We start from the raw sequence: 25,032 nt of genomic DNA, 5'->3' as shown, positions 1-25,032 counted from the left end.
TCTATCGTATACGCGTCCCGCTGCAACGGTCACTCGCACCGTGCAGTAGCAAGGAGACGGGAAATGGGGGGTTCAACACCACTGCCGCACAAGCAGTTTCATTACCCATTAAACCCAACGCGAATCAGGCGCTGGTACCCAACCGCTCTTTTGAGAGAACCCGATCCGGCGCCCAGTTAAGTGGGCCTCTATTCAGCAAGCGCTGAAGCTGTTCTCGTGAGTAGGGTAATCAGAGGCGGGCGTAGGCTGGCTTCCCTGTTTCCATATCGGAGTCGCGGTGCTTTTCAAAACATGGGCTGATTGCTACTTTGTATACGTACTATACGCGGGCAGTGGTATGTTGGGAGATTTTATCATTCCTTCTTTTCTTAAAGAGCCGATCACAGTTCCCACCGTGTACGTTCTCTGAAGTTTGTACTAAATTACGAAGCTTTTCCCGTTAACTTTTTTTATAACTTCAGACGTATTTTTATCTGGCATTCTGCAGTGATTGGAAACGAGATATGTATAACTGCCTTGTCATTAGGCAGTTACAGCAGATTAGAGAACGAGTCCAGGGGCGGTATTCTCGGGTTTATCCGTTTTGAAAACGTCGTTTTGTGTCCATTTTATTGTGACGTACTTTCAGTTGTAGGCGGGCTTTGAGTTGACTTTTGAGCAGCTGTTCTTGTAAACACATTTCAAACGACTAAACCTATTTCAAACTATCTTTTATGTGTCTCTTGCTCCAACAGCGAACCAACAACAAGGCGACGAAAAATCGTCTGCTCCAAATCGTCTGCTCGGAGAAGCCGCGGCTAATAGCTCCGCCGTGCTTGCATGGCGTCACATCCGGGTGTTCGCTTTTAGCCAATCAGGGTCAAAACGGACACTTTTGAAACGGACACAAAACGGACAAAACACGAGAATACCGCCCCCCGTACGCTAGCCGGTAGTCGACCGGCGCGAGTTCGCACAACCGGTCTCGGGAGTTGTGTCCACGCGCAGTGGCTGGCGGGCACCGTATCGGGGCTCATTCTCCGGTCTGCTTTAACTCCAGCTTGGATCCCTTCCTTGGCAGCTGTCGATGGAAACAAGGTAGCCAGAGCAAGAGCGCAGACGACACCAGCAAGAGGAATGGACGCCGAAGCGGCAACAGGAGCACAACGGACGACGACTGATGTCTTCCTCGCCTCTCAAAAGATGCCTCGCGTATATTACAGACAGGCGGCTAAAGCCTTCAACACACACCAGGAGCCTCTTGCAGGCGGCTCGGAGAAAAAAGCGACAAACAAAACGATGGAAGGAAACCGAGCGTCACCACGACAGAAATTCGACAGTGTCGCCAGCGGGGGAACCCGCGCCGTCTCCAAGCGGAGCGTAACCGCGGTGGCGTGGGCGCGGGGGGAACAAATTTGGATCGCCGCTGCCTATTTGTCACCGGGGACCGGTGGACCGGTCTTGTTGCTGCAACGACACCTTGCTGCTTCAATGCTTGAATGCATGTACTGAGCAACCGCGCAAGAGGTTCGGGCTTTGGCAATCCTCACCCAAGCCCGTTGGCGGATCCAAAAGGGTGATCTTCCTCCCCGCAAGCGCTCGTTGAAGTAGCAAGGTTAGGCCTAGGGTGCGTACCATCCTTCGTCTCTTCATTCGGCCCTATCCTAATAGCATCCCTGTAACAGCGCGCCCAGAACCTGTCTAGAGTATAGAATCTGTGTAACAGTCGCGGCTGAACGTAATAAGCTTTTTCCAATCTCATTACATTTTCCAAGCTGATCGACGCACGGGAGTTTTCGCTTTTCGCCTTTCGCTACGACCACACAGTAAAAGCTGCTCCTGGAAGATCAGCGCTGCAGAGGTGCGCAGCTGCCATGGGAAACCAGCAGCCACCAGAAGCTATCCACAACCTGGAAAACGTTGATGACGATGTTTGTTACGATATGACTGAAAACATGAACGGTCAGAGTATAAATCATACCCGATCAGACCGTATGATGAAGCGAGAAAAGGGGGAAAGAGAAAACAAATTAAGAAACGGAGATTTGTAAGAATATTTCAGGATCCCGCCTCGTGAACCACTATTTGCTGGAGCAAGAATTAGCGTCTGACTCTCCGCGTTTTGCTGTAGCTCCTTTGTGTAGCAAAAAAAAAAAAAAGAAAAACAGAAAATGCTAGACGGCGCGCTTTTACGAGTACTACATCTTCTCACTAGTCTAATAAACGAAATAACTTATAGCAGCAGGTTGCGCTGATGTCGTATGCATACAACCGCCTTATCAAAACGCTTCATCTGTGTGCACTGCTGAGAGGCGCAAGAACTAAGCCGCTCTTAAATTAACCGCGACGACAGCATCACTACTCAGGTTGCCCGGAACGTCCATACTTGTGTCTTGCAAATATAAGGTGAACAAACGCCGGCCAAGAAAACAGCAAGAAAAACGAAGTGCATTATAGGAACGAACCCTTTCACAGAAAGACGAAGGCATAATTGTTTGCTGATCGAAAAAGCACTGCCGAGCAGCGTTCCGACCGGTGGGCCAACGGACGGCTAATTTCCTTGGAAGATGGCGGAGATCAAGCGGTTACATCTCTGGGCGCAAAAAGTGCCGCCCGCATTCCGTGGTCACTGCGCAACTGAAGGACCACTGTCGGCGAAAATCAAAGACGCCGAAATGCGAGCCGCACTGCAGTGCTAACGACCGCTGGCAATCGGCGATCGCTTGGCGCCATGTATTCCTGGATCAGCATTGTTAGGAAGTTCGACTTGATGTAAATCATGGTTTCATTGTAACGAAACCACGAGACAGCGTTGTAACCAGGCTGGATAATAGCAAAAGTGCTTTTCGCTTTCATTTCGGGGCACAAGAAAAACGCGGCCGGGAAGCTTAAGAATCTGGCAGGAGCATCAACGACTTCACATCCCCGGCATGCGACGAATCTAATGGCATTGGGACGAATGACATCCTCTGTCAGTGTAATTAGTTTGGCCCTACACGTGAATACCAAATTACATTCGAATCCTAACAGAATTCGGAGGAATTCTCTTGGGATTAGAATGTAACACCCCTGATGTAACACCACTACTGTGGGGTTTTTGAGGTAATAAGGTGAAGTGAAGTAAAATTCGCAGTCCGAACACAATTCGGAGTTCGGATAGAACGATGTCGGGGAACAATTTGCTTTAGCTTCAGAAACAAATGTGTAGCTTCAATAAAATTTTTTAGACGAGGAGGTGTAACAATAAAATGAAGAGGACTGTGTCTAAACACTCGGTAAATATATATATATTACCCTGCATGTTGCTTTTACGCCTGAAAGAAGGCGAACAACGGCTTGTGAGGGCACTCACGTGAACCAAAACTCCGACGACCAAGCTCAAAGTGCACAACACAACTAACGAAAGCTGCCAACCAATGCTGCCCAAAATTTAAACGTGAATTCGTGTTTTGTTTACTCCTTCTGTTCTTCTTTTAGGTGTTTGTTTGTGTTTGTGTGATTCACCAGGCGCCCTGCTCGCGAACAGAAAGTCTACTAAGTGGTTTGAAAGCCGACATAACGCAAGTACGCTTCCATGCTCGCGCAGTACCAAGTGTTGACTATCGAACAACTTCGGGCCCTCTTCCTAATCCGACCATCACACCGCCTATCACGCCGAGGCCACCCAGCTCGGCGACACATAAAGTAACGCTACCGACAGGCTGGCGCTGTCTGTTCCGAGTCGCCCCATTTGTCTGTCAGCGCATGCGAACACCGATTGATACAACGCAGACGCCGCGAGAAGATCTCTACGGACCATGTGCGCAGTGCACCGATGCGCAGGGAGTACGCCGCTGGGAAGCATGGCACACACGCGCTCGGAGTTATGAGACGGCAGGTTGAGAGCGCAGAAGTAAAGCGGGGGAATCGATGCCTCGGAGCACTCGCTACGCGTATGAAATGAAAACGAAGCAACGGATACGACGCCGCCGAAGGCTCGCCACGGTTGCGCCGCCAATTTATAGCGGTCATTAGGAGATCTCCCGTCGGACGGCGGCGGCGAGAGATGAAATCATCGAGCGGCGAGGGAAGGCGCTTTTGGTGCGGAGCGCGCAGCACTTCGATGGGACAACATTCGACGACGAGGGCGAACAACCTCGCAGCGAGAGCCAGCGCCGGGTGTACAGAGCCCCGCGCGGGTCACATATCGTGGTTTCGCATCCTTTTCCGAGTGCGTCGCCGCCGCCGCCGCAGATATCGAACGACAAAAGAAAGACGCGGAAGGATTTGGGATGCTCCGCAACCCTTTCTCCGTATCTATCTCCTTCGCTTTGTTGGTGCGATTTTACTTTCAGGACGGAATTAGCGCCCAGCACTCGTACTAACCACTCGGCTCATCAGATCCTTGCGATGCGAAGGAGGAGGGGGGGAGTATTTATTTATACGCGCTGCGGGACCGGCTAAGCGCGCAGACGCACTCGCTGGATTCTTTTCTCACCCCTCTCTTTCGACAAATGCTCGGTGCCGTAGTCGTCGGCGGCGGCCGAGAGTGGGTGAGATACGAGCGTCGCGCGCGACCGATTCGTGGCGCTAATGCGTCGTCGGCGATGCGCGGTCGCGCCGGCGGCAGCACGTGGGAATCGCCGGGGGGTTCGATGGCCGCGCGACCTGGCGCGCTGAGCCTCGCAGTTGTCGCCTCGTGGCCTGAGGCAGCGGCGATAGCCCTGGTGTGATCCGCGGCTACCGGCGGCGTCGAGAAACAAGACCGTTGAATGCGCTTCTCGTTCCCTCCTGGGCGCTGGTGTTAACACGATAACTGGCCAATCTTTCTGCCTCCACATTCAGTTTTCATTCCGATGTTTGTCCGGATATCAAGGAAATGAGGAACCGCTTAACGTTGCACAGGAGAAATATACAACTCCTTATCATTCACCTCCTTATCATTGAAATCTTTTTAATTGGTTAAACATAAAAGAAACTAAAAGCAGGGCGCTGCGGAATACTCGGAGGCTGGGCAGTACGGCAAATGTTCGCGCAGCAGCTCGCAAGCCGCAGTGACGCCGATCTCGTAAAAGGCTGCCCTTTGCAATCCCAAAGACAACGCTTGCTCGTGAGTGGACGAACCCAAGCGCTGAAACCAGCGTGCGGGCGCAATTCAGCAACCACCATGGCGAGAGCCGAGACAAAATTCCACTCGTTCATAAAACTTGGACAAAGAATCCGCTTAGCCATCTAGACCAATCATCGGGTACAAAAACAAAGCGTTGGCGAAAAGCGAGAGCTTCGAGCACTGAAAATGGAGCAAAGAGATTGCACGACGAAACGCCTATGAATACAAAGGCTCCGTTCTTTGCGGTAGCTTTATTGCAGAGCTTCAACAGTGTCCCATTCAGGCCTTCCGCAACACACGGACAAGGAGTTTGTCATTTCGCTCATAGAGAGCTCGCCAACCACGGCGAAGCAGCAGCAGGCTCCTCGCAACCACGCACCGCAGTGCCATTCGTCGTGGCCGCGCAAGCACGTACGCATGCACGACGGAAAGACAACAGCCACGAGCCTTTGTGGCTTTCATCGGGTTACGATAAGATCACGATATCCGGGCCACATGGGCCCATCATCCCCCGTCATCACTTCTCCACACATCCGCCTTTGTTCTGCGTCGAGAACGAACAAAACGGACGGCTAACGGGCGCTGCTGGCACAGGGAAGATACGTCGACGGTGCTAAGTGTTTTCCCGCCGCCTGGCGGAGGCCGCAGAATCGCGCGCCCGAGTTATAAGGCGTCCTGCGCGAGCCATCGACGTCGTGTACGGCACGGGAATGGGCTGTTCGATGGCAGAAGAACACGGTGTCGTCTTATGCTCTGCGGCCGAGATGACGCGCACCTCGAGAGTCCTGGCGCCGATGCCACACGTTTTCCGAGCGTTTGGTGTACGAGTTATGCCTCGCTCACGCCTTGAATGGACGGAAAACAAAAGGCAAACACAAATGGTCCGTGCACGCGTAGCATGGAAACCTATACACACGCGGGTCGATCATGACTGATGGGATCTCGCGGGTGCGTTCGGGCTCACTGATGATATCGCACGAGGGCTGACCATCGAAGCCATAAAACACCCGAAACCCTAATGCTGCTCCCTGGACATCGACGACGAGATATATTTATTTCTTGCTACGAAAGTAACGTCTTGCGCTGACGCGCAACTCTTCTTCGTATCGCACGTGATCTGCACGAAAAGTACGGCACACGGCTCGGAAAGAAAATGAGAAAATATGAGCGACGTGAAGGCGAGCGAAGGGAAGGGTCCGCCATCGCAATGCACGGAAACTGGCCAGATCGTGCAAACGCAGTCATCGTGTACAGAGTCCGTGCAGGTTGTTCGATGAGTGGACATTGAACGGCGTGTAATGACTCAGTGCACCGAATCGTAAGATTCAGAAAAGCTTGAATGCCTACCAACGGCTGCGTAAGGCTGCAGGTTTCCGCTAAAAACGAGCGCAGCCGTGCATTGCCTGGATCAAGTGCGCAGACAGAGGCGCACAAAACGCGCTAGAAGACGCGCTTAGGGTGCATGTAGAGACAGTCGTTCCGCACGATTGAAGATACGCGACGTCACGTGACTGTCTAGCATGCATGTCGCCGCATAGGACCAATCACCAATGACACCCGCGACGGCTGCAGAATACAAACAGTGCTTTTGCAAATATCCGCCAGAAATGGAGGCAGATAAAGATGGTGCGCCGCCGACCACGCTTTCACATTGCGGTGCGGTTTATCTAAAGTTTGCAAGTGCTCGAAAATCTCCCTCCTCCTCGCACGTCGCTCCGCAGCCTCCTTCTTCCTCTAAGCGCACGCATTCCTAGGCTGACAAGACTCAACGATAGCTCCAAGTCTTTATCAACGCCCGCCCAAAAGGCGTCCCACCCCGCTGGCCACTCTTCAAAAAGAGCGACCGCTCGGTACCACCACTAACCTCGAAATTGGAGGAAACTCCCAACTTCCTCTGCCTCCGAAGTTTCACTTTCTTTTTTTTACGCTTTCCCAAGCTTTTCACTTCCAGTTGCGTAGGCAGACGCCGCGCCGCAAAACAATACGTGCATGCAGCGACCCAAAAACAGCACGTGTGCGGCGACGGCCCCATGAAGTTGCCACCGGGGGAATGTGGCTGATTGTTTGGTCGACATCTTCCAGGAGAAGCAAATGTTTTAAGAACACGAAGCGCGTGCGCGTTTAGTGAACGGCGGGCTGAAAGACAGGGAAAAGGATTAGCCGAATCAGGACGTGTAGGCTGACGGGAGACGGATGTAACCAATGCGTAATCTCATTAGAAGTCGCCCACACCAACAGATGGCTCCGTTCAGCCGGAAGCGTATACACCTAACTCTGGAAATTAATCTTCCTCACCGTATAATTTCGGCTTGTGTAGACACGGCATTGTAGTGCAGGCTCTCAAATGGGGGTCTATGGACCTCAGAAGGTCCGTGAGGGCATTTGAGGGCCCCGCGATGCCTTCCACTAAACTTTTCCCATCAATTTCTCCCTTTGTCAAACCTTGCTGCAAATGCAGAAATGTTGCTTTGCTGCATGACATGCACATTTATTTTTCTCTGCATAGCACTTTTTTCGACGACGGTTTTAGGGGCTAAGCACCTTGGTGTCTAAGGCTGTTGGCGTCTCCTCGTCGTTCGTCTCATTTCGTTCGTCTCATGTAGCCACGGCACTAAAACACCGGGACAATAGTTTACGCCTCGCGCTAGAGAGCTTCGTGCTTCAAAGACACGAGACTTTTACAACAAAGCTGTATACCTCTACCTTCCAACGGTTTCATCTCCACTGGCAAAAACGCCAAGGTGCCAAGAATATATTTATACACTGCATGCCTCGCCCCACCCCAGGTTTCACGTTAGTGGAGATGGCCCGGGATTTTTTGCACAAAACGCCAGCAACGCAACAGAGCCAGAAACAGAAAAGGCAGCATGTAGGTGTTTGGGCAAACTTGAGCTGCAAGAGCAAGTCGTTCGACAATATGACACGCATCAGCGTAAAAGTCAGCCTCTGAAAGCGGACATGAATACGTGTGGGCGACTTTAGATGCATGTGCAAACTGTTTGACATTATGACACGGACAAGATAGTTCATGGTGGGGTCCTGCATCACTTCTTCAAGCCCGAAAGGGGTCCCCGGCACACCCATGGTTGAGAACCACGGCCGTTGTGCAATCCACTCCTCAAGTCGATACGAATACAACCCCTCGCTTTGGGAAGTCATGCGCGTACTGACCGCAATACGCATGACTAAACTCAAGGGAAATCATTCAAGCCGCGATACAGGTTCGTGCATTAAGGACACACGCGGTCTGGCGTCAATAACGCCCAAGATCACATGACCAAAGCGTGACATACACCACGGCGCATCCCCGGCGCAGAGGGCTAACAAAAAGCACACACACACACAACACCCTAAAAATCAAAACAAAAAAGCAACAAGGAGTGCCCGAGGCAGTAAACGTTCTTCGGGCCTACGGCACAAGCGATGTGTATGCAGCATGTGGGATGGGCCGTTATGACCCCCCCGAGACACCGTAACCTTTGACACGACTAAGCTTTACGCGAACGGCCCTACATCTCGCTGTCCATATGGCCTCACTTGCGCCTTGTCTCGCCCTTTTCGTCGCTCGCGTTATGCTCTTGTGTTTCCCAGAAGACAACGCGCACATTATCGGCCTTTTCCAAGCGGGCAAAGGCCCGCAGTTACTGAGAACTTCTTTCAACGGCTCTCCGTGTTCGATGGGCCAATGCTACTCTGGAGGTTGATTCCGTACAGACCGGCCTATTTCTCGCAATGTCTGAATAACCGTGAAACTATACACTCGGATGAGTTCCGATTTCATGACCAGAGCATGAGCGTAAGCTTCCAGTAAAAAAAACTGTGGTTGATTCCTCTGTCATAGGAATCAGTAAAACACGAAAGCGATATGTGCAGCCAAATCTGCAGCTAAACATGATTTGCGGTCGGCGGCTGTCTTGTGGCTGGGCTTGGCGAGCGACGTCCTGCTGGCGGGTCGCTTCGGCAAAGGAGTACTGGCGTCATTTCCATGACCGATATGACGTCAGTGGAGTCGTGGGGTATCGCGGCATAAAACACTTTCGTGTTAAAATATAAAACCGAAAACGAACAACCGTAAGTATAACGTACTCATTGGTACAAAAGGTTGCTTCCCCGCAAGAAGACCCTGCGTGCAGGGGTGCACCCTTTACAGGCCGCTGGCTTCGTTGTACTGGCGTCACTTCCGTGGCGGATATGACGTCAGCGAAATGTTCGTATATCTGGGAATAAAACACTTTCGTGTTAAAAAGAGTTATTCTGGTCATCCTACAACGCGCTAGACTGTAAAAATATCCCCGTTAAATCAGTTTTGGTTTCTTATCGCGTGAGCTCTGACGCTGTCAATTATAACCACGTCGGCGTGATCGCCCGCCGTTCTATATGCATCTTCCGCGCCTGTCAGAAGTACAGCCTTCGTTCCATCGGCTTCGTGGGGGTGACTTCCGCCACGTTATGTGTGAGTGCACAGTGAAGCACACTTTTCGGCCACGTTTTCGGCCACGTCGACACAAAACTCGGACAACCCACCGTGTACAAACGACACCTCAAAAGTCCTGCGACATCCTGAAAGGGGTGGAACATTACAAGCACAATCTGCATAACACCGACTCAGCCACGTTGAAGTTGCGGATATGTGACAGCCTGGCCCAAAAGATCCGATCACGTGTTCAGAGGATACAAAATTATCAGCATAACCGAAATATTGCAACCAGTGTCACGGAAAAGTGCCAACTCATGGTTAAAATTTTAAGTCACTGCGAGTCACGTGATAAATAGAGCAAGCGTGTGTGACCACTGCTGACGTCATAATGACCAACACCACAATACTATCACAGTCAAGCTATAATCCGCGTAACAATTTCCGTCCGTTATTTTTATTTCATTTCCGTCTCACTAACCACTCAACTACTTCGACCGGCTTCACGCCTCACAGGCACAGAGCACAAACCAAGAATCAATAAGTGTTCGTTTCTGCACAACAAATAAACGCGCGCGGTGTTTCCTTTCTCCATCATATTCGCCTCTGATGCGGGCAGCGCGCCGCACAAACGCTGGCAGTGGGCACCTATATCGTGAGGCGTATATCGTGAGGTGGTAATAAGATTTTATTAAGGTTGTAAAAAAATGCTTCGCGCAGCGGCCCGGTCGCCCGCTGATTGTACGGGCCAGGTTCGGCGCTCGCCGAAAGGGCTCGCCCCGTGTACAGACAGCTGCGGGAGAAAAAGCGGCCCACATGATTTTCAATTCAAACCCTCGAGGCCCCTTTGCATGCCGCTTCTCTCTCTCTCTCACCGGACGCCGCTGCTCTGGCGCTCGGCACAAATAAATGAATTCGGGAGGCGAGAAATTCTCTCCGTGACGAAGCAAAGCAAAAAACAAGAAGGAACGAAAGAGTTATTCCGATGAAGCTGGAGCCCAATGCCGTATGCGACGTACCGGTTATTTGTATGCGTATCGCGAACCACGCGATGCATCAAGCCGAGCTGCAGTTGATAGCGAATAAAACTAAATTATTCTTCCAAGACATCTGTGTTTTTTTTTTCTTTACGCAGAACTCTTCAGGCGGACACTGCAGGTCGTATAACTTCTTGTTTCAACTGGACGATCACAAGGTAGCTCTTTCGGCTTTTCTTTGAAGACAAACGGTGCTTTCTTTGTTTAGCCATAAATAATTAAAGCTGGAGCATCTCTCTTCTTTTCCTTCTATTTCTTTTTTTGTTGTTGTTACTGCAATAAACACGTTAAAAAGCAGCTGTCTGTCCTCTATGGAGCCGTAAGAGAATGAAGCGAACCTCGAGCTTGCAACGCCGAGCTTTGAGCCTCCTAGATCATTCGGTGCTGCCGCGTCTGAGAACTGGGAAGGTAGATCTCAACTGGTCAGCACGAAAGCTCACGGTCAGCTTGATACTGTAGTCGATTGCGTTAATGATCTGTTACTTTCGCTGCTAATTGTCGTGTGTTTGGGATCTCAAGAGGTAATAGCTATAAGTTGGGTTCTACTGGATTCCTTCAAGGTGTTCAACCGTATGTCACTTTGTTCCGAACAGTTGAATTACAATGAACTTTCAAACATAGCACCCCTTGAGCCAGTGAGTTAAATTCGCATTACTGACGCTTACAAGTACCAACGGCATCCCATTACCCTCCGTAGCGATTTTCGACGTAGAAGAATACGCTTCAAGGTCCGGCCACCAACATATCGACAACGGCATCGACGCACAAAGGGACTGGGAGAAACGCCTCGGTATGCATTCGGTTTTCAATATCCACGTTCCCGAAGAACGCCTCGATAGAAGGCTGCCGCGAAGGCTTATAGCGCGGCGCGCCTCTAGTAATCGCGCAATCTGTCACGAATTATCCGGGCACGTTTGTGCAAAGAGCGGCACGCAGAACATTTAGACGGGAAATAAGATACAAGCTAAAACACGGAAACACAGAAAAAAAGGACGCGATGGCAACACCCCGCGTCCAGGGCCTAACGAAACACGGCTTAATTCGACACACGCTTAAATCAAAACACGTTCAATAGGCGACAGAATCGTGCGACACGACGTCGAGACGAACGCATCAAAACGACAGCGCCACGGATCGCGATGCTCGGCGGCAGTATAGTCTCGTAATCCGATTATCGGCGAGATGGACTGTCGTGCCGCGCCCCGTTTTTACGGCAGAACGCGCTCGTATGCATTGCCAACCAACCCCCCCCCCCCCCCCCCTCCCCTCCCTCCCGCCATCACCACCTACAGAAATAAATGCCTTAAGTTAGATCACCTACTCCTTTTTTCTCCTTATCTCACACGTCCCGCTATTGACTTTACCGGTTCCGTACACCAAGGCAGTTGATACGTAATCACACAATTATTTACGCTTACTTTAACCCTTTTTCCTACAGCTAGTGACGTAATCGCGAGGCCTTATTACACCTTGGGTCGGTAGTGACGTCACGAAATGTACCTGCTTTCTCCTCCCTTCAGCTTACGAATCCTCGCGAAAAATATATAAGCCTTGGCCTTCGTAAATACTTCTCCGCTTTCAGTTGTGCCCTTCTTATTTGCATTCATGGTCCACGTTTTTGTTCGTTTTTGCCGTTCCGTCTTCGAAATAAGGATCCCTCGAGAGACGAAGTCGTGATCTCTCGGCACAAACCTGTTCCCCACCACATTTCGTAGTCAGCCAACACTGGCGGCTCATTGCGCGGCCTAGGGGAGTGCAATCTAATCCACGGCGAATGCGCACGTGCGCACAGTATTCACGACATACTGCCGCAGAACGTGACGGAAAAGTCGCTTCCTACGCGGCGCCTCCCGACAGGCGGTCCTAGTAATCGGACAGAAAACGCTGCGCGGCTCGGCAAAAAAGAATGCACGCAACCCGCGCTTTCAGGCACGAACTGTTGCCTCATTCGCAGCGGTGTTTCGCTTATTTAACCGTCGCCGATAACGCCGTATTCGATGAACGCTGCCCACCACCATCGCCGACGCACTGAGACACCGCTGCAATCTCTGTGCCGTCGCGCATACATTTCCACGTTCCTTTTTAAACGGTAGAGAACGAGAGAGCTCGTACGGTTCGCTAAACGGGATTAAAATCATGCTTAAAGTTTAAGGTGTTCCACTCAACATATTCTTTCTACAGCGAGGTTGTATGCCGCCAAAGAAAAGACGCTTTGCTGGAGAGCCAACTTTCTGGCAAATGTTCTGCCCCTCTCAAACTAATTAGATATCTGAGAACAAAAACCATACTGAAATTGGCTGCTAAGACGGCTCCATCATTACGCCAATTTTCATTTGCTCTTCTTAGATTCACTGTGTAGTTGTTGACAATACGGATGTTATGAAGTGATTCTATGAAGAGCAAATGATGGAGTCGCCCTGCTGCTAGTGACGTAGTCGCGAGGCCTTGTACTTTGGGTCGGTAGTGACATCACAAACTGTATCTGCTTTTTCCTTCCTTCAGCTTCTTACGAATCTTCATGAAAAATAGACGGGAGGAGTATAGGGTTACAGAAAATGCTGGACAGCTCCAACGACTACATAACCATGGGAAATTTTAATCCCAACAACTATCATGCATAAGATCCGTAGAATTTTTATACAAAGAACATGAATACGCCGAATCTAAACCATTCCTGCAGCATCACAAAGCTTCCTGAATATGAGCAGCCTCGTGGTTCTTAGCTAGGATAAAACAGCAATCCATCCAAGTTTGATTACGCTAATTAACTGAGAAGTGTCATCACAAATTACTAACAACCGAGCTTTTCCTCTTGCGCTCGTACAGACCGCGGCCGGGTAAATCGTGCTTTGTTTCACGCACTCGTCTGGCTTCGCTGTGTAACGACGTTAACAGCGTGGTTTCGCGGCATTTTATTTCAATCCGGAGGAACTACACTTTGATACGTTTACTCCGTGCCCGTGCGGCAGATGTCGTCTTAGAGGAAAATGTTCAGTAACAATGACAAGTTTTCAAGCTTCCCGCTACAATTTGCGTGTTTTGGAAATTGCGCAACGGCGTCACTAGAAAGGAACGAAAACAAAAGGGGTCAGTGCGCCAACTCCATGTTTGATGCCTACTGGAGATATTATTCCCTAGTAATGCGGCCTCACAATCCTGCTTATTCGCAAATGCGGCTGCCAATCGCAAAAACCGGTCCCCGTGAAAAGCGGGAAAGTAGAGAGTGTGTCTTCTGTTTTCGTTATATCCGAACGTCACTGATTCAACATCGTACTCGTACGTCTGCGATTCCAATGTGTTGTGGTGAAACGAAAGACGTGTTGTCGTCGGGACCCCTTCAGGCTGTGACGGAACGGATGAACCGCAATTTTATTTCCTCCGGCAAGTCCGGTTCCCGAAGCCCTGCAAGTCCCCAGTTTAATTTCTGTCCCCCGCTTGCGCCCACCCTGTCCGGCCTCCTGAAGATCGCCGGGCAACTTGCCCAGGTTCGACTTTTAGTACGGGGTCTGTGAAGGTCCAGTGGTGATGCCATGGTTGATTCTATATGTTGTAGGCAATGCACTATTTATCCTGTGCGCACCGAAAATACGACCATCCGAAAAACAGCTGAACCACCTCGTGGAAAATAAAGCGGAATTCTGTTGCACACATTTTCTCAACCGATAATGGCCTGCCGTCGCTCCTTCACCAGGTTGGCTACATGAAACCAGTTCAAAGAACTACCTGTGTACATGTTGTACCCCATCGCGGCGGATGGGCCCGCGCAGCCAGCCAGCAACCCGCTCGTGTCGTCGAGCATCTCGCGAGGTGCTTCGGGGCTCATTTTAATCTCAATCACACGCGAAGCGACCGCCATGCATCAGCCGATCAGGCTCTCGACGCCGCACCCATGAACGGGGCACTGGAACTGTTTGCCGGGACCAGACACGACCACTACTCTTCGGGGCGCCGAAGAGACAACGAAGCCAGCGCGCAATCAAAATCAGAGACGCCGGTGGGAGAGGCTCGGCCGCGCGCGTATGCAGTGGGAAAACATTCAGCGTCCGAGCGCGCACAAACACACAAGAGCGTACGCACGTATGGAAGCAATTCGGAATCATTTACGAGGAATCTCTCCCCCCTCTTCTCCGACAGCGGGGAGAGAGGCGACGAAAGGCGGCAGCGGGCGGTGGCCTCCCCCCATTTCGTAAGGCAAACAGACGGCGGCCCCCGGCACGTCCGCGCTACATCCATTTCAAATCCAGTTTCTGTATTCAATTACGGGCCAATGCCAGCCAAATTAATCGCCGGGCCCCGCGTCTCCTATTTATCACGCGCAGGCCCCTACCAAAAGCTACACCCGTCCGAAATCCAGCCGGCCGCCTCCCGAACGTGTCTGTTTGTCCCTATACGACGGCAGAGAGGGCGAGAGCGCATCGCGATGCGCCGCCGAAAGCGAACGGCGCGCAAGAAAAGACAAAAGCCAATCCGACGGAAAAATGAGTGCGTGCGTAAAAGTCGTGCATTAATCAGGGGGAGAGACGCTACGGAAATAACTTTTCACCCACAACGCCGCCGCCCCGCGCGCGCATCTCGGCATCGGAGCCTCTCGCCCGCGGCGGAGTCCCCGGCGTGCACGGGTCTTTTTCTTTAACTATAAAGATGCATTAAGGTCCTGCGCGTCTCGTTTTGGAGGCCAGGCAGGGGGCCCGGCTGTGTGTGCGTGTACGAGTGTCTCGTACCCAAAGGCATACAAACTCCGTCTCGAAGAGGAGGAGGGGGGCAAAGAAGCCCCAAGCGGAAACGTAAACTTCATTAAGGCGTAATTAATTGGCCCGCGGAGGTAAGTCATTGGCGGGAGAGGGGAATTTCACAATGTGTACACACGGCCGGCTCGCAACCTTGTCGACGGGCGGTCCGGCGCGCCGTAATAAGAAATATGAGCGAGGACTATCCCATTGTATGCGCACTGCTGCTGCTGCTGCATAGGAGCACGAGCACAGGAAAGATGGTAGCAGCCTCGCAGGCGCTGAAAACACGTGGGTCGTTGAGCAGTCGGGTGAGGGCTCGCCTCGGCCATGGCACGCAAGCGTGACGCAACGCAGCCAGCCGCGGCGAAACGGAGAAATTAGACGTCCGGGTGTACACTCCTGTGCGATGTCTTTGTTCCCCTGAGTTTTCTTCCTTTCAACCGGGGCTCCAGCCGTAGATGGCGGTGTTGTTCGCTACGTTGTTACAGAAAACGTTTGCAGCGCGCACATCATACGCCGGGCATGCCTGAAGCTGTGGACTATTCCCTTCTCAAGTTAAAGGAGCCATGAAGAGAAAACACAAGTTTGGTTCATTCAAAAGATTGCCTCGTTAGAATCATACTGACACCACTTTTAACGTAAACTTCGCTCAAATAAGCTACATAATTAGGAAAAACGGGAATGGTCATGCGACCCACCAGCTCATTTCCCGCAACAGAACCTGTGATGTCACATGGGCTAAGCCCTGCGATTGGCGGAGGCTGGCAGAAGCAGACGCAAATTAGGTAGAGCTTACAAACTAGACGAACGAGCGATTTGCGCTTAAATTTAGGGCACATTCTTTACAAAGCAATAGGAATGATGGGACAAACAGTGGAAGTTACGAAAGCACATGTAAACATACAAGTACTGATGCGTTCTGCTGTTCGTACTGCGCACAGCATGCTTTGGTTTAGCTGCACAGCACTACGGGGCTTGGGGTTGTCTCAGACGACACTGGCCGATTGACGCAAGCAACGGTGTCTTACGTGACCCCATTTGTCGAGCGAGCACTGTTTCAGGGAACGAATATTTTCTCCCAGAACAAAAACAAGCCAGGTTTAAATGCGGGCAAAAACAAACCAAACGCTTGCCACGGTATGGTGGCGCCATCTAGGTTACGGAACGTAAAGAAACGCGGGAACAAACCAACACCGCTGTACAGGGTGGAGACAACCTTTGAACGGTCCCGTGCCGCCGCAATTGGGCCAACGGGCTCAACGCGTTATTCTTTTCGTTTCCCACGAGACCTAGCAACGCGAAACAGACAATATGATTCAAATTTCTTCAGTAAACCGCGTTGCGGCGATAATTTTAGCGCGGTTTTGACACAATGACTTGCTTTGGCGGCGAGCGAGCAACCGAACATGGCGGCGCCAGCGTTACGTGTCTCTACCCTGTACGGCGGATGCGTGAATGAAGGTACTCTAGGCTGCAGAGCGGTCGGTTCCCGTGATGTCACTTGGGGCCACGAAAACGCACGATTGAGCGGGAAAATCAAAATTTTAACCTAAATTGTTTAATTTCTCAGTGAATAAAGCACCGTTTGTATCCGGACAAGCGCTGGGGGCACTATAAAACACGAAATCTTTATGTTAAAACCAACTTGCATTTTCTCTTCATGGCTCCTTTAAGCCTTGCTGACGGCCCGGCATGTCCTGGGCTGTGGTGCGCATGCGCAGTTAGATGAATGATTCTGCCGACTGCGCCAGTGAAATCGGCGCTAACCAAGACCAGTGGAGAAAATGGCTGCTTACAGCACGAAGCTGAAAATGACTTTTTGAGGAATCGCACGCACTGCGTATGCGTTTGAAACGTCTATGAGGTGAATTCTCTATGCGCTATTTTACCGTTCAGACGTCTCTGTAGTCTTATAGGCCGAAACGGTGATGGCGCAAACGCTTGTGGAGTCAGCTCTTCGGTTTCAGGCCACTATAGATACGAAAACACGGTGACTCGTCGAATTTTAGTAACTCCGCTGGCGGATACGTTATAAAACACATACAAAAGGCGGTCGCGGAGAAAGATCGGTGTTGATGCTGACACGACGTGTCATCATAGAGGGGCGCGTGTCACGAGGGTGCTGTCATGGAGTGGAATAATTAATGACATTTAGTCAGTCCATACGACACAACACGCGCTTCGCGATGTTTCACTTGCAGTGAACTCTATTCCATGTTATCGAAAGGCAGTTTGAAAGGGCAACGCGTTGGCAGAGTCTAATACACTTGAAATCACGGTGTAGCACTATGATCGAAAAGTGCGAACAACTGCGCATAATGCATTTTAGTAAGGTAAGATATAATGTATTTACCTACACCAAATTTTCTCAACCTTACGTGCCGGAGCTACACGTCGGCTACGAGGAGCGCCGTAGTGGAAGACTCCGGACTCATTTCAACCACCGCGGGATATCTTTAACGATCGTAAAGAAATCTCGGCACAGGGTCGTGCTCGCTTTTCGCCGCCACCAGAAAACCTGCTGCAGCGGCCGCGATCCAACCCCCGACCTCGTCAAAGTTTAGTACGAGGTGAGACTTTCGTCGGACGCAGTTTAGTCTGAACGCTAGAATTCATGACGTGTTGTCAGAGCACGTTCTGGAAAGCAATGCACTGCTACTCTCGTTCACAATTACTATCGAACAAGCAGGTGTATTGGATGCTGCTCCGCGCTGTACCAAGACCAGCTACAGCCCACAAGAAGCAAACAGGACGCCCTTCTATTCGAGTCGGTCCACTACCACGCAACGCACATATAACTAGAACTGGATATGTCGGCGTGTTCCTGCTCACTCGTCGGGGTAAAAGAAAAGAAAAAAAGAAAAAAAGCTTGCTTCGCCATTTTAGAGCCGCCCTGCCTGAGCGTACCCGTAAAATACGCCGAGCGAAAGCAACGACTTCCGAACAAACCACCGAGGAACGCCCGGTGGGGATAAGTGGTCCCGCCGCCAGCCACCCCAAGGCACGCAAATCAAGGGTGGTCGGCGGGACGACGGTCGTGCCAAAGGGGAACGGTGCCGCCGCAAACAAATCAATCGACGGGGCCCGGCCCCGATCCCTATCGAGCTCGCGACGGCGCCTCCCATCCGATCGACGCCGCCGACGACGACGCCGGCGAGAGAAGAAAAGAGAAGAAGCGGCGTCGGCGTCGTCGTCTCCGCCACGGGCACGGGAGGCTCGAGATGAAGGGGAAAAAAAAGAAAAAAGGAAAGTGAGGCAATATAAAACGACTCCAGCGCCAGGGGGCGGGACTTAGGCAAGGGCCAGCCCTCGCCCCACTTTTTGTCTTACGGTTCTTTTTTCCTTTCCCTTCGCTTACCGCAACGAGCGTGCGCGAATGAAGAAGACAAGGAGACGGCAGCGAAACGCCCTCCGTGCCTCCCGAGAAGAACAGCACGACGCGACGCGAGCGCAAGACTCACACGCGGTGTTCAAAAATTAAACGCAAGGGCGGCGAGGTATCAGGCCACCTAAAGCATCCCCTATCTCATATCTAGAAAATGTTTGTCCCCTGACGTCTTACGTCACAGCGCTTACCAACCTCATAAATGGCGCGGGCTTGTATCGGGGAGTTCTCTAGAAGTTTCCCTTCTTTAAGGCATTCCAAGAATGCAGCTCCTTTTTAGTGCATGCTCTGCAGTTATTCGTGAGAGAAAGTCAACGCCGGCTGGTCAATGCAGCACTCAAAAATTTGTGTCAGCAAGCTCATGCGTTTACCGCAAAGTGCCTTCAAAGCATCCGAATGCCCAATTCGCGAGACTTTTTTTATGTCAAAGTTTGCGCGTTCGATTTCTATGTGCTCTACAACTGTGAGAAAAACGCAGTAGCTCAAAGCCGCGGCTTTCAATGCGCGCGTCTCGCCCATTCGCAACTTTCCAGTTTTACAACGGCGTTACAAAAGCGCGCACTTTCCAGGCCACCCGTCTGACAGAGCTTTTTCAAGCACTCATTAGAAGTTGAAGTGTTGCAATATTCCATACAACAAAACGCAGTTTACAACGGCGGCGCTGCGTCGCAAAATGTGAGCGACGTGAATGAGCAACGACAAGGTGGCATTGCAGCATTGCATGCATGCCATGCGCCAAAGCGCATATCCAGGATTGGCGAGGCGCGATCCGAACGACGCGGTCGAATCGTTACGATCAGCGGGGAAGCGAATTTCATGAGCGCTAGTTTTTGTTTCCGATAGCTTGATGCTTTCAGAAAAACGCATACGGGGCAATCTTGCCTTCTGCAAACGCAAATCGGTGGCGGTTGACCCGCGCAAGAGAAAAAGAAAATCTGTACATAACTATAGCAACTCGTCTAACACGGCGACACTGCTGTGATGTCACTTTTGGCGACTTGAGCAAACTGTCTCGATAGTTTGAGGGAACACTTTACGTTTACAATTGCTTGAACTTGTGTGGGTGACACGCTGCACCCCCCCCCCCCCCCCCCCCTTGGTTTCATGTCTTTTCTGGTCGTGATTTCTTTCGAGCCCACGCTGGCCATTTTGAATCCCAGAGAACCGCCAGCAGACGTGTACGCTGTTTAGCAGCTATGCTATTGCACGCTCATGCAGTCTCCCCGTGCGGCCACTCTGGCGAGATCATAAAGAAAGAAAGCAGTATTTACAGTTGTCGCAGTAAGAAACGCTGCAGAATGTATACACAATCCCCTATTTTTACCTCAAAAACCGGGATGGGGTATACGTTTTCTCCGCAGACAACTTTCTTTGAGAGTAAATCACACCTCATGTTTTACTGTGCGCCCGAACACATCATTTGCGTGGAGCATAGTCTTAGCCATTAGTTTAGCGCGGCACGATGCCTGTGTTGACACTCGTAAAATCTTCGACGGAGCGCACACCGACCACATGAATGTCGCTCCTCATTTGATGGACACTAAATGGAGCGGTAATGTTTCGCGTAATCAAACCAACACGTGCTGCCTCAAACTCGGTTAAGGGTCGGTTTAGACCCTGCCGTACCAGCCAAGCGGAACGCGAACAAGCTCTGAAACCGACGGTAATGGACAATTCGGCCGCCCTGAACACTGTGCGACTCAGGCCGAAGCCCAGCGAAACCTTGTTACAAAACTTAATCCAGATGCAGATGACTCCATTGGCCTTATGCCGGTCAGGCTTCCTTTCTGCTTTTAGGCTTAACTTATTTCACCCTTGCGAATTCAAGGGAAGGAAAGAACCCGAGATCGAGAAAACCGGTTGCTTGTCCCTTATCGACAGGCTTGAAAGCACGCGGCGACAGTGGATAGGGGGGAAATGCAGCTCAGAGTCAGCGGGAACATTTCCCACAATCGCTTTCCTGGCATCGAGAAAAACCGCGAGAAAGGAGAGGAGGAAGGGGGTCACGAAGGAAAAACGCTGAAAAGAAGTAGGGCGAAAAGCAGGACTGTAGCCTCTCCTGCCCCTAACCCAGAGACCAAGTGGCGGCCACTTGGCCGGATAAGACAAGAGATTTCTCTTCGGTTCTTTTCTTTTTCAGGCTCTCTCTCCCTCACCAGTTCGTCGCTTATGTTCTTTTTTAATCTCTCTCCCTTCGCCTTCCCGATGTCGGCTCTAAAATACTTTCTTTTCGTTCTGTTTACCCGGCTCAACACCAGACATTTTCTCCCCTATCAATCTGTCTTCTTGTCCTGCAGCAAATGTAAACCAGCCTCGCAAATTCCAGGAATAAAAAAAAAATGAAGGAAGGGAGGATGGTGGAAACACAGGCGAAAATAAAGCAGCAGCCGTCGTGCGCAGGCGAGGGAGAGAAAAACGTTCCTCCCCACCAGCCGCGAGTGCGGAGGATTTAACCGACCGCACGAAGCAAGCAGAGGAGATGCGGATAACATGCGGGTGGCGAGGGCCCGCAAAACGAGACTGAACCAAACCAAGCCAAGCCAAGACCAAACTAAAACACAACGTATCGTCTCGGCTCCCCCTTCATTTCCCACTCCCATCGGAGCGACGGCTGCAAGCATCGCGGCAGATCATCAGGCGTTCGAAGGGAAAGCAAACAGCCGAACAAAGCGGTATTTCAAGGTCAACCGAGTCGTTTTCCCCCCTGTGAACCAGAAAGGAAAGGGAAGCTCCGGAGCTAAGGGGGAACGCAAGAGAGGAGAGAGGGAGAGATATCCCGCATTCTACGTTGATGTATACCGGTTCTATCCAGTTGTTTTCGAGACCACCAAAAAAAAGAAGAAAAAAAGCGAAGTTGCAGAGTTGGAGGAAGAAGCGATGCAGGCAGCCGAAACTCGCTCGACGGGAAGCCGGGAGTCGGTTTCTTGAGGAGAAGAAAATAAAACGGCGCAAGACCAAGCGAAATGAGCCAATGGCTGACGCCGCACTGCTCTTGCTGCACGCCACGGCAATGCCACTTTTTTTCAGCAGCGAAAACCGAGGGGAGGTGGGTGGGGAGGAATTCACTTCGGCGTGCCGCAGCACTCCTTCCTCACCCTCCCTCCCCTCCTTTTCTCCTCCCTGTGTGTCACGGGGGCAGAGAAGAAATCCCTGTGTAACGTTTTTCGAGTGCTGTGTTTGCTTAAATTCGAGCGCCGCGCCGCCATCAGGCGCTTTTCGCCCCCTCCATCGCTCGCGGGAAGGGGTCCTCCGGGACCCCCCGGGCCCCCCTTTTTCTTCCCGCCCCAAAACCGGATAGTAGGTTGTTTGGGCTGCCCGCGGCGGCGAGATCGGCTCCTTCTTGGAAATGTCTGGCCTATCTCGGATTGCAGGAAACGAAGGAGACAGCAGCCGCCGCGGCGGACGGGTGGCCGGCGGCGGCAGGAAGGCCAGATATCGGGAAAGAGGAGAGATGCGGCTGGACGGCGAAAAACAAGAGAGGATATAATGGCCATTGAGGGGGAGGGGGGTGCGCTGGCCCGCGTGCCGGCGCCGATAAAGCATCGCATCGGAGAACAGGGAGTAAAAGGAAAGAAAAGAGAACCAGGAGGAGGAGGCGAGGGAAGAAGTCTCCGACGGGGCGTCCCACATCTGCGCTGCCTGCCGTATTCGCTACCCTCTCCTCCATTTTCCCTTCGGCAGCCGGCGTATTTATACACCCGTCGTTGGTAAGGAGAGAGCCCGGCTTATTGATGGCGCCGGAGTGGTGGATTGGCTCCAGTGAGCGCAGCCGGTGCATCGCTTGTCAGGAAGGGGGAACAGAAAAAGGGGAGAGGCAAGGGATTTCCACTTTTACTTGTTGTCAGGAGACAGATTTCCCCGGCATCAGCGGGATGCTCTTCCAGTATGTGGGCCTCGCGTGAGATGTGAGAGAAGGAATGAAATGTGTGGATAGGGTACGAAAGAGGACGGAAAGGAGAGGGGTGGGGGGGAGTCTGGCGGTCATTTCAAGGTCGACGATACATGTGAGGGCGGTGGAAAATAGTAATCTGCTTTTTTTCCCCTTCGCCCGCCGTCCTCCCCTGGTGTTTACTGGCATCAGCGGCTGCCCTGTGTCTTCTCCCATCACGTTGATGGTCGTTGAAAGGAAACCGAAATTGCCGACGGCCAGCTCAGGCGCCACTCGTTAAACCCATGCGGCGCCTCAGCCTTTCTTGTACATTCCATCGTGGAAGCCTTTTGGTATTCTCGAAAGATTTTTTACTCTTCCAAGCACACACACAAAACAAGAAAGAGGCGAAAAGGAGAAAGAAAAGAAAGCAGCCACCTGCTTTGGAAACAACCGGTTTTCCTATTTGAGAGGCCAGTAGATACAAGCAACTATCCTGCGGACGATGAGTGCAGGACGGGCATCTTCGTTGTTGCTGTGCGGTGCACATTGTCGGCGATGCCAGGGGCTCGAGAACGCACGTATTCTGGTTTACATGAAACACGTCTTCTTTTAAAAACCTGGTCGCATCATATGGATCAAGCTGAAGGAAAGGAATGCCGCTACAAACGTAGTTATACGCGGACGTTTGTAAAATCTACGAACAATGACAAAACAGATACCCGGCACGTGCTCTGGCCGTTAGTGCATATTTGAAGAAAAATATGCACTTCCGACGAGACGATGCAAGGAACGCGCGAATATTAAAGTTTGGAGCACTGGGAATGGAAGCTAACTAATCGGTCCACTGCGAAATCCTGAATAAGAAAGGTAACCTGGGAGTCACCACTTTACCAAAAGGTCCGTAAGAGACAGTGTCCTGCGCTCCATCTGCAGCTTTGTGGTACAGGTCCAAACGCCTCTGTAAGGTTATCAGGCGGCAAATTCTAACCCCACCGAAGAAATTACTCGGTCACAATTTCAAACGACTGCATCATTATACGATAGCAACTTAGAGCCTCTAGAAAATGTGCTATTTTCGTCGAACTGTTTTTCCATTACTGCAGCAGCTGCGTATTGACTCCGTTACAGGCTAAAAAACAAAAGCAGAGAACGGCCTAATGTGAGGCAAGATACAGTTAAAACCCTGTCTAACGAAGTCAACAGGAACCGCAAATTATTTCATTAAATCACAAACTTCGCAAAATCGGGTGTGTAATTTTACGAGCAGTTGATTCCATAAATTCGATGTCTAAAGGGAGTCGCACCACCACTACCATGGCATTGTAATTGCGGCGGCCACGGCGCTCGCCTGCCGATAATTAAGCGATAAAAAATCCGTAGTGAAATTAATAAGCCAGCCGTGGCTGGCTTATTAGTCAGCCGATTCGTGGTTCTTCTGGGGACATATTTGTTAGAAGGATACAAGAACTTGAAGAGTACGTAGAAGGGGCCCGTCCAAATGATGTGCTCGGCTGTCGCCGACGTACCACCCCACTTCACGAAGTCGCCTTCTTGATGTGGGTTGTTACGGTAAAAAAGTAGTGTTCTTTCATTAATGCCCAATCAACTGGTGTAAAAAGGATCCTCCGAGATTTTTCGGCTGCATCGCGTCTCTTCGGGGGGCCTCTTTGGGCGGCTCTTCGGTTGATAGCAGCGCGTTTCAGTCTCTGTTTGTGCAAGCCCGATTGCAGGGCCCGCCCGACGCTGGTCAGCTTCCGGTCTCCATTATGGAGAAAGGAAACAGGCCGCGTAGTTCGCATCCAGGCAGAAAACGAACGCGGCATGCACGGCGGCGCACTCGCGCGGCGAAGTTTGCCCCCAGCGCGGCCAACCTTTCGCAAACAACTAAAGCGGCCAGGACGCGACACGCCCAGCCCCTTTAACCTGTACTCCAGCCGAGGGAAGCGAAAACGAGAGGGAGAAAAAGTAGGAGACGTGGGAGAGGAGGAGATGGCGTTAAAAAAGTGCGTGTAACGTTATTTCTTGTTTGTTCACTATATACATGTAAACCCTCCCTGTAGCGAAGTTCGGGGGACAGCAAACTAGTATTTTTATGAGCAACACTTCATTAAAAGCGGGTATGGTGTGCTCTCTATACACTGAAGTGGAGACCATGAAGCACTTATAAGAAAGCGAGATTTCGAATAAAGCATTTCGTAGTAAGCACGGTTCACTATGTTTCTTTCTACCTCAAGTAACCTCTCGAGATTTCTTGAGGCAAATAACTAGCAGGCTGAAATAGCGTTCCTCTGACTTCACCGCGACCTGCACGAAGAATCCATCTTGAAGCGTCGTCTGAGGCATGTTTTGTTCATTGTATCACTTCTTGTTACTTCTGTCAAATCACAATATAAAAAAAAAGCTTCGGTAAAATGAAAAATAAATAAAAATATAAAAGATACAAGCTAATCGCCCTAAGGTGAAGCGACATACAGTGAAAGCCCTTGTGATTACTACGACCGCTCCAAGGACAATATTTCATGGGGTA

The 25,032-nt window shown here is 51.2% G+C and overlaps 1 pseudogene across 1 annotated transcript in view; it reads right to left on the bottom strand.

The window, feature by feature from the left end:
- The window catches only part of LOC144169900 (uncharacterized), a 235,901-nt pseudogene that overhangs the window by 32,224 nt on the left and 178,645 nt on the right, over nucleotides 1-25,032 (bottom strand). The window lies entirely within an intron of this gene.

The sequence above is a fragment of the Haemaphysalis longicornis genome, unplaced genomic scaffold (genome assembly GCF_048455015.1).
Source record: "Haemaphysalis longicornis isolate Haplotype H1 unplaced genomic scaffold, Haemaphysalis longicornis Haplotype H1 scaffold_2, whole genome shotgun sequence".
Lineage (NCBI taxonomy): Eukaryota > Metazoa > Arthropoda > Arachnida > Ixodida > Ixodidae > Haemaphysalis > Haemaphysalis longicornis.
This window is presented reverse-complemented; position numbering and strand designations above follow the sequence as displayed.